At 55.7% G+C, this 9,940-nt stretch overlaps 2 long non-coding RNA genes across 2 annotated transcripts; both read left to right on the forward strand.

Annotated features, from left to right (window-relative positions):
• Positions 1-294: 294 nt before the first annotated feature.
• On the forward strand, positions 295-1,059 carry LOC121062573. Its single transcript, XR_005815617.1, has 3 exons — positions 295-336; positions 862-906; positions 1,005-1,059. It is a non-coding gene; the product is annotated as an uncharacterized LOC121062573 (long non-coding RNA).
• Positions 1,060-1,069: 10 nt separating this feature from the next.
• Positions 1,070-1,934, forward strand: LOC121062567. The gene is made up of 3 exons (XR_005815609.1): positions 1,070-1,112; positions 1,378-1,402; positions 1,708-1,934. It is a non-coding gene; the product is annotated as an uncharacterized LOC121062567 (long non-coding RNA).
• Positions 1,935-9,940: the final 8,006 nt, after the last annotated feature.

Below are 9,940 nucleotides of genomic sequence, written 5' to 3' on the forward strand. Positions count from 1 at the left end.
TCACTAACGCTTCCCTGAGGAATCCCTGTGCCTTCTCTCCAGGTAACAACCAGGCTCCAGTCCTGTTCCTCAATGCTTCCAGTGCCCAGGAGGGGGAAACAGTTTTGGTTCATTGTGTCATTAATGTTCAGTTTCCTGCTACGCGAGTTGTCTTCTGCAAGAATGGATTGGAGGAGTTCAGCTTGAAAGCCCAGCAGGGAAGGCTCATCTATGCTCTAGTCCTGAACATCACCTCGAGAAGTGCTGGGACGTACACATGTGGGTACCAGCAAAAGAACAAGAGCAACTGGGTGAGGAACTCTGCTCTCAGTGCTCCCTGGACCCTGTCTGTGCCAGGTGAGACACGGCCCCAAGGTGGTGAGGGCAGAAGGGTTAGAAACACTGCTGAGGCTGGAGCTGTGTGCTGCAGCAGGCAGGGCATGGCTCTGGGGTGGTGCCCCCTCAGGAGGGTTCCCTCCCCTCCAAGGGAGCCCCTATAGAGAGAGAGCTGCTCTCAAGGGCTGCCCCTGTCCCTGCAGCAGCGCCTCGGCTGAGACATGGGGCTGTGCAGGGCCCATGCACACAGAGCAAGAGCTGGCGATGTTGATGGACCCTGGGTTGAGCCAGGGATGCTCCAAGGTCTGCCCTGTACGTTGATGAGCCTAATGCAGGGAAAGTGGGGTGATTGTCATCAGATAGGCTATAGCCTGTCCGTCAGCGATAGTGTGGGATGGCTCCAGAAGGGACACCACAGTGGTGCTGGTTTGAGACACAGGGGCAGAAAGGTGCCTGCTCAGCAAGAACAAACAGTAAGAAAATGAGCTCGGGTGTGGTGGTGCGCCACGTCTTGGCCCCACTAACAAAAACCCACTTTGCTCCAAGGTTCAAGTGCTGGTGAGACAACCCAGGACATCCACAGCTCCCCAGGTGAGGACGAGAATGCGGGTGTGCCGGCTGCATGGGCACGTCCTGATCCCTGCCTCTCCCCATCACACCCCGCTGCCCTCACACCCTCTCTCCCACAGCTCCCCATGCCCGGCTCCCGCACGCCCTCCCCACAGGCACGGCGCTGGCAGTGGCAGCTGTCATCCTCGTCCTCCTGGCTGCAGGCAGCTGGTTTGCCATCAGGAAAGGTGAGGGAGTGGGGGAAGGCGGGGAGAAAGGCTGAGGCCATGGGGGTCCTGCTGTGGGGCTGGTGCAGTGGGAAAGGCAGTGGGGGGGACCTGGGGGTGCGCAGCTGGGGCAGACGGTGCGTGGGGGCGTTGGCTGTGGGCAGCCCAGCTGGGGAGGCTGCTGAGGGAGCTGGGGAGCTTCAGCCTTCATCCCCCAGCCCCGAGATGGGAGCCAGGGCTGGGCAGCAACTTGGCCTGCGCACCTCAGCCACTGTTCTTCTTGCAGGTGCCTGCAGAGGGAGATGCCCAAGGTGAGCACCAAGGGCTCCTGGCTGGGGGGTTTGCAGGAGGGAGTCGTGGGCATGGCGGGGCCCTGGGGTGCTCCTTGGCCAGGGGCATTCCCTGTGCTGAAGGCACGAAGGACGGGGCTTACTCTGGGTTGCACTCCACTTCAATGTCAGATGTAGGAAAGCAACACCAAAGTGCAAAAGCCTCATGTACCCTCCTCCGCATATCATAGAATCATAGAATATCCTGAGTTGGAAGGGACCCAGAAGGATCATCAAGTCCAACTCCTGGACTTGCACACCCCAGAACCATTCCTATTCCTCTGCAGGCAGCAGCACATTGACAGCCCACAGATGGAAAACACCGACTCCGGAGAAGTCCAGTGTGAGTACTACCTCCTCCCTCGGGGGAAGCCACAAGCTGCCTCTGCCCATAGGCATCCCGTGCACCTCTACATGCAATCCCACCACTTCATTTCCCACTGGGACATGCAAAATCCCTGCCCGTTCTTCAAGGCCAGGTTTCTCTCCAGCACCTCACGTCCCACTTCTTCCTTGCATGCAGAGTGCGTGCGGCTGCACAAGGGACATGGCAGCATCCCAGTGCTCCCAGGGACAAAGCCCATTTGCTTGGGGGTGGTCCTTTCCCACCCGTTCCGGTCCCAGGCTGTAATTCCTCCACTCCAGCCTCTGCTTTTCTCCTTTCTTCAGTTCTCTTCAGAGGCATTTCTGCTTCAAGAGCTGCACAAAGCACAGTGTAGCAGTGAAGGCTGTGGCTGTGTACTTGCACTGCTGGGCAAAATATCTTATAGCTCGCTCTGAAACCACAGGCAGCAGCCACGGGAGGATATTGTGGCTGGGCGACAGGCTATAGATATATCCCCACCCTACATGCACCTCGCTCGAGTTGCAGCACGACCTTGCCTTCCCACACCTGCACAGAGCAGCTCGCAAGGTGCGCTGACTGTGCAAAGAGAGGAGATCACAGAATCACAGAATTGTCTAGGTGGAAAGAGACCTCCAAGATCACCTAGTCCAACCTCTGACCTAACACTAACAAGTCCTCCACTAAACCATATCACTAAGCTCTACATCTAAATGTCTTTTAAAGACCTCCAGGGATGGTGACTCAACCACTTTCCTGGGCAGCCCATTCCAATGCCTAACAACCCTTTCAGTAAAAAAGTTCTTCCTAATATCCAACCTAAACCTCCCCTGGCGCAGCTTTAGCCCATTCCCCCTCGTCCTATCCTTGGGCATGTGGGAGAATAGACCAACCCCTACCTAGCTACAGCCTCCTTTAAGGTACCTGTAGAGAGCGATAAGGTCGCCCCTGAGCCTCCTCTTCTCCAGGCTGAACAATTCCAGCTCCCTCAGCCGCTCCTCGTAACACTTATGTAAGATGCCACAGAAAGGTGGAAATGCACCAAAACCTCAACATCTCTGTTCCAATGCTGCTTAATGCACATCCAAGATCAGGGGGAAGGGAGGGGAAATGGGGCCAGGCATTGAGTGCTGACCCCAGGCAGCTGATGCCCAAAGCCAGGGTGGGTCTGAGCCCTCCACCAACAGGCAGCAAAGGCTCATGGTTTGTACTTTTTCCCCCACAGACTCCACCATTGCCCATGTTCGACGGGACAGGGTGAGTCATGGCACAGCTGTGCACAGCTCCTTTCTGCACTCCTGCAGCCTGGTGCCCGCTCGTTGTGCAGGGCTCACAGTCAGCAGCTGAAGTAACAGGGCTTTCTTTTCCCCCTAAAGCCTTCTCCCGTGCAGCAGATGAGCAACACCACGACATATGCCACGGTGACCCGCACCCAGACCCGATAGTGCTGCCACAGGGCAAGGGCAGAGGAGCCTTGCCCATGGCTCCCTTTGCTCTCTTGCAGAGGGCTCTTGTAGCTGTAAGGTGGGGCTGGGGGGTTCACTTTGGGCTTCTTTGGGGTTTGCTTTCACAGGGAAATGCTGTGTGTGTCTAGCCAAGAGGAGGTGGGACTCATTTCTCTCTTTGCGATACATTAAGACCTCTAATATACATCAGCTATACAAAATGATACTGTGAGTGTATCGACGTTTCTTCACTGAGTGAAAACATCTCCCTGTGCTCAGTGGAAGACGTGTATACTTCAACTACACGATAAAGACACAGGGGTGCTCTTCTATCCACCCACAGAGATGCACATTTGGACCTACAGGGACAGATAGCACTGCAGGGATGTGCTCGCATGTGTGTGCCAATCGGTGTGTGCATTGCAGATGTGGTTTTGCTCAGATGACAAATAAACATCTCTAACTTTGTGTTCCTGATGGCACCTCCGTCTCATGCAGCCACATAGGGAATGGGACGGAGCAGACAGACAGACACCGAGACACAAAGGGGTGGTGGTGTCGATCTGAAGGGATGTGAAGCACCTTGCAGACAGACCTTGCTGAGAAGAACTACACCAGCTCCTTTCTGTTTGGGGTGCCTTTATTGACAGCTGGCAGGTCGGCCGGGCTTTCCGCAGTGTTCTCTGCCTCTCTCAAAGAACCAGCTGCATCGCCTCTCAGTTGCTCAGCTTTTGGCATCCAGTGGGTGTTGAGAGCAGATGGCTTGAGAGAGCTGCAAAACACAAGCCAGAACCAGCCTTGCTCTCCTGGTGCCCAAACATGCGGAAATGCTGGGAGCATGGAAGGAGGGGGATTCAGCCAGTACACAGCCACAGGAAGCTCCCAGGCGCCTGCCATCGGATGCACTTTTGGCTTGCATTTGCTCTCCAACAGCCTGCCCTCTTGCAGCCATCATGTGCACGCTCAGCCTGCAAGGCTGGGCTTGGGCTGAACTCACCTTCACTCTGCCCATCTCATCCACGTTGGCATCTGGAGGGAGAACCTGAGTTAGTGTCCAGCCACACGCAGCAGGTAGGGCTTCCCCATCCCCCAGCACAACTGCCCCACGGCCACAGCTTGCCATGGCAAAGGCATCACCACTTCACACAGTGCCTAGAGGAGAAGGGTGAAGAAGGGACTGGCACTTACAGTAATCGCTGGGGTCAGCAGAAGGGTCCTCAGCACTGCCAGCACCATGGAGAGGCATAGAGAGAGCAGAGAGAAAAGGTGCTGAAGGTCCTCAGCAACACTTCCACAAACCCCCTGGTTCTGGGCTGTGTGTGTGCTGAGAAGGAGAGCACCCCAGGGCTCTGGAGTGCCCCCGACTCCCTCCTGCAAACCCCCCAGCCAGGAGCTCTTGGTGTTCACCTTGGGCATCTCCCTCTGCAGGCACCTGCAAGAAGAGCAGTGGCTGAGGTGTGCAGGCCAAGTTGCTGCCCAGCCCTGGCTCCCATCTCGGGGCTGGGGGACGAAGGCTGAAGCTCCCCAGCTCCCTCAGCAGCCTCCCCAGCTGGGCTGCCCACAGCCAGCACCCCCACACACCATCTGCCCCAGCTGTGCACCCCCAGGACCCCCCCACTGCCTTTCCCACTGCACCAGCCCCGCAGCAGGACCCCCATGGCCTCAGCCTTTCCCCCCACCTTCCCCCACTCCCTCACCTTTCCTGATGGCAAACCAGCTGCCTGCAGCCAGGAGGACGAGGATGACGGCCGCCACTGCCAGGGCCGTGCCTGTGGAGAGGGCGTGTGGGAGCCGGGCCTGGGGAGCTGGGGGACAGATGGTGTGAGGGCAGCGGGTGGTGATGGGGAGAGGCAGGGAGCAGGATGTGCTCATGCAGTCAGCACATCTCCTGCCTGGTGAAGCTCCTGCATGGCCCCATGCCCTGGGGGCAGCAGCCTGGCAGCCCTGAGCCCCATAGTGTGGTCCCTGGGGGTGTAGGAGGGAATCACTCACCTGGGGCTGACGGTCCTGCTGGGAAGCTGGCCACACTGCCTGGCAGGAGAAAGGGACAGGCTGAGCATCTGCAGCGCACTCCGCTCCTTCCCAGAATGAGCCTCAGCCCCATGGGCACATCCCCCCACCGACAGCCTGCACCATCCCCAGGGGAGGTGTAAAAGTGCCAAAACCACACTATTCCTGAGCGTCCTAAGCATTTCAGGACACATGCCATCGTCTGCCTCACAATGTATATTTGTTGTGTAGTCCCATCTCTGCTGCAGAGGTGGTGCTGCAGGGACAGGGGGACCCCTTTGAAGGGATGGAGGACATGGACTCCTGATGGCTCTTGAACGTTTATTGCCCTTTTTCACTACTACATATACTTTCCCTATAGCCCCACGCACTGTGCAGGAGCCCGAATCTGCCATACAATTGGTTAGAGATCCTCAGACACGCTCCTCGAGCCAGCCAGCAATTGGCCACTGCCCAAAGCTCATCTTTAACACTGTAGCTAACTCACTTTATCTCGACCTTGCTCAAGTTTTTGGTTCTACCGCTTGTTTCCTCATTATCTCTAATTCAGGGGCGTGTGAAAGAGCACAAAGCCACCTGCGAATTCCTTTCCCACACCCCTTGAGAGCAGCTCTCTCTCTAGGGGCTGCCATGTAGGAGGGGGAACACTCCCAAGGGGGAACCACCCCAGAGCCATGCCCTGCCTGCTGTAGGACACAGCTCCAGAGCCAGCAGTGTCCCCGTCCTTTCGATCCCCACTGCCCTGGGGCCGTGTCTCACCTGGCACAGACAGAGTCCAGGGAGCACTGAGAGCAGAGTTCCTCACCCAGTTACTCTCATTCCTCTGCTGGTATCCACACGTGTACGTCCCGGCACTTCTCGAGGTGATGTTCAGGACTAGAGTGTAGATGACCCTCCCCTGTTGGGCTTTCAGGCTGAACTCCTCCAGCCCATTCTTGCAGAAGGCAACTCGTGTAGCAGGAAACTGAGCATCAATTGCACACTGAATGAAAACAATTTCCCCCTCCTGGGCACTGGAAGCATTGAGGTACAGGACTGGAGTCTGGTCGTTACCTGGAGAGAAGGCACAGGGATTCCCCAGGAAGCGTTAGTGATTGCCGGGTGGCAAAACCAACTGCATGCCAAGGCTGGAAGAGTCTGCTCTCCTGGGGTTTACAGGGGGAATTGTGAAGGAATAATCCCCTTCTCTCTTCCCATCTCCTTCCCCAGGACACGTTCATTTTCAGGACTCACCTCCATGCTCCTGCAATCCTGGGGAGCTGCAGATGTCCTGGGTCGTCACGCCAGCACCTGCAGCACAGGGCAGAGAGCGCTTTGCTTAGAGGGGCAGTGACTCGGTTCACTTTCATCTCCCTGCCCACGTCCCCATTGCTCAGTCCTGCCTGAACAGGGGACTTCCCAGCTGCAAATATCCAATTTGGATTTGCTGCATCTCCACCCCTCGTACCACTCAAGACTCTTTTGCATGTATTTATATTCCAGTCACCACAATCTCTAAGGCATTCCGCATCCTGAAAATATCACACAAAGGATCCAGACAAACTTTTAGTACTGGAGAAGTGTGCCCCTAGCTCAGATCTGTATCATAGCTGGAGGAAGCAATCCCCATCCTGCATTCCCCAAAGCAACTCTGCCCCACAATGCTGCACGCCTGCCCCACACACGCTGTCCCCATCCTCCCCTGTGCCCACCTCGGGCCTGTCCTGCACCCAGCAGCAGCCCTCCAGCCCTCAGACCCCACACCCAGCAATGCCCCAACTCACAGAGCGCCAGCAGCAGGACGGCAGGGCCAGAAGGAGACAGCCTTGCCCATGGCGCCTGCCCCAGCATCTTTTGGGGTGCTGCTTTTGGGGAGCACCGTCTGCTTCAGGTGTCTGCTTTGCTCTGAGCTGGGGACGGTGGGACAGAGGCTTGCAGTGCAGCTGGGACCTGTGCTGTGGGCTTTCTGTGGCCGCCTGAGCCTGGCCCACAGCCAGAGACTCTTATGAGTGGGGCCCTGCCTCAGCCCCTGCTACATCCGCTGCTTTTGTTGAGCCCCTGCTATTATTTCTGTGCTCTCACACACCGCATCGTGCTCTGTTTTTACCTATGTCTCAGGGGCAGCATCGCCCCTGCAAAGCCCTCCTGCCCCTTACCCCCCCACTCAGCTTTGCCCGCTTCCGAACACTTCACTCCACTTCTCTTCAATGACTGCACAAATGATGGGGTCAGGGGACTCCTGAACCAAGGCCAAAGTGACTTCAGAGCTCTGGGGCAGTTGCCAAGGCTGTGGGCAGGTTTCTCCTTCATCCTGTCAGTGAATCACCTTATGAAGAACACTAAAGGAGCCTCAGCTGGGGCCATACCGCTGCCAGTACAGCACTCTGGGAGCGATCTGCACCCAACTTTGACCCTCAGGCGACCACACAACAACCAGGAAAGGCAGAGGCTTCACCCTGATGGCACCTGAGCTCCCCCACGCTGCTCTCTCAATCCCCTTCCTCGGAGGAACAGGGGAGAAACTCTGGTGGAAAGAAGATTTGTGCACTGAGATAAGGGCAGGAAGATCACTCACCTGTTACCAGCACAGAAAAAAGAGACTCAGCATAAGAGAGATTAATGCAGTTCATTGCCTACTACTAACGGGCACTGCAGGGACTTCCATCCCACAGGAGGTAGGGCCTTTCTTTGGGCAGCACCAGGCCGCTTGCAAGATGCTCTGCTGTTAAGCGGCCAAGTGGCTTCTGAAAAACGTCCAGCCCAGTGCTTCTGTGCCCCTGCACTCAATGGTCCCAATGCTGTCTTTAACAGTCCATGGTATGACTCAGTTTTTTGGAGGCTGTTTTTACCTGTATCTCAGGGTCAGCATCCTCCCTTTCTCTTCCCTCCTTCCAATCTGGGGTGGTGACGTGGGATGGAATAGAAGGATCCGGTCCATAAATGCTTGGCTTCATGACTGGTGCTACAGCCTTGGCTTTGGGTTGTTTGGTAATGGCTGGGTTTATAAGACACCAGGCCTGACAGTAATACTTGGGAAAGGTTTATCTCACAGAGGCAAAAGGATGCTGAGACAGCAATCAGCAGGGCTCATTTGGAGAGCTTTAAACTAGATCTGAAGGGAGATGGGGTTGCAGCTGGGCTTGCACAAGTGGGGCAGTGGCCTCACAGCGATGAAGACCAGGAGGCCTCCCACCCCCATGGGGTGAAGTTGGCATGCTCAGCTCGCTCCCTGAAGTGCCTGGACACCAATGCACATAGCATGGGGAATAAACAGGAGGAGTTAGAAATCCGTGTTTGGTCAGGAGACTGTGATCTGGTGGCAATTACAGAGACATGGTGGGACAGCTCACATGGCTGGAATGTGGTCATGGATGGCTATGTCCTGCTCAGGAAGACAGGCCAGCAAGGCGAGGTGGCAGAGTTACTCTTCATGTGAGAGAGCAACTCCTTTGTATTGAGTACAGTCCAAGGGCAGATGAGGAGCGAGTTGAGAGTCTGGGGGTGAGAATTAAGGGGCAGGCTGGCATGGGGGATGCTGTTGTGGGTGTCTGTTACAGGCCACCAGACCAGAATGAGGAAGCTGACGAGGCCTTCTACAAGCAGCTGAGAGCAGCCTCATGATCACAAGCACTGGTTATTGTGGGGGATTTCAACTACCCTGACATTTGCTGGAAGGCCTACTCAGCCAGCCATCTGCAGTCCAGGAGGTTCCTCCAGTGCACTGATGATAACTTCCTGATGCAAATGATGGATGTGCCAACTAAGAGAGGAGCACTGCTGGATCTTGTCCTCACTAACAAGGAGGGGCTGGTTGGACAAGGTACTTAAAGGTAAGGGGACCACGACAGTTGGTTAGTGTTCAAGGAGTGCTTCTTCCCAGCTCAAGATCCAAGCATCCTAACAGGAAGGAAGTCAGGAACGAGAGCCAGGAGACCTGCACGGTTAAAGAGGGAACTGCTGGGCAAACTCAAGTGGAAGAGGAGAGACTACAGATCATGGAAACAGGGTCTGGCCACTTAGGAGGAACATAAGACTGTTCTCAGAGGATGTAGGGAGGCAACTAGGAAAACTAAGGCCTCCTTAGAATTAAACCTTGCAAGAGGGTTCAAGGACAACAGAAAGATCTTCTTCAAATACATTGCAGATAAAAGTAACACTAGAGGCAATGGAGGTACACTGATGAATGAGGTGGGTGCCCTGGTGACAGAAGATAAAGAGAAGGTGGAGGACTGTTAAGCAAGCTGATCATCCATAAATTCATGGGTCATGTTGCGATGCACCCAAGGGTGCTGAGGGAGCTGGCAGAAGTCATTGATAGGCCACCCTCTGGTTTGCTTTTGTTGGAACGAAATAATGGCCACTCTGAGCAAGACTGGAAGGGCCTTGCCACCAGCCATGTGGAGAAAACGGTCACCAGCATTGACTGGACAGTGTGGATGCAAAGGCCTTGCACATGAGACCCATGGGAGTGCGAGGCTCTGGTAGGCAGTGATACACAGAGGACCCTACTGCCATCAGGTTATCGGTGGCAGAACCCCTCTGTATTTCTGGAGGGACAGGCGGATGCTAACCGTTGTCTGCACTGGAGGCTCAAATGATCCCAACTGGCAAAGAGTGGGCAAAGTTGTCTGGTTGGTGGTCTCAAGGCACAGTGGAACCCTGGGTACAGACTACTGAGGGGAGGGGAGTGGGCCTTGCTTCTCTGGCAGTGCTCTGGTAGCACAGAATCAACAGAATCACAGA

The sequence above is a fragment of the Cygnus olor genome, chromosome 32 (genome assembly GCF_009769625.2).
Source record: "Cygnus olor isolate bCygOlo1 chromosome 32, bCygOlo1.pri.v2, whole genome shotgun sequence".
NCBI classification, from domain to species: Eukaryota; Metazoa; Chordata; class Aves; order Anseriformes; family Anatidae; genus Cygnus; species Cygnus olor.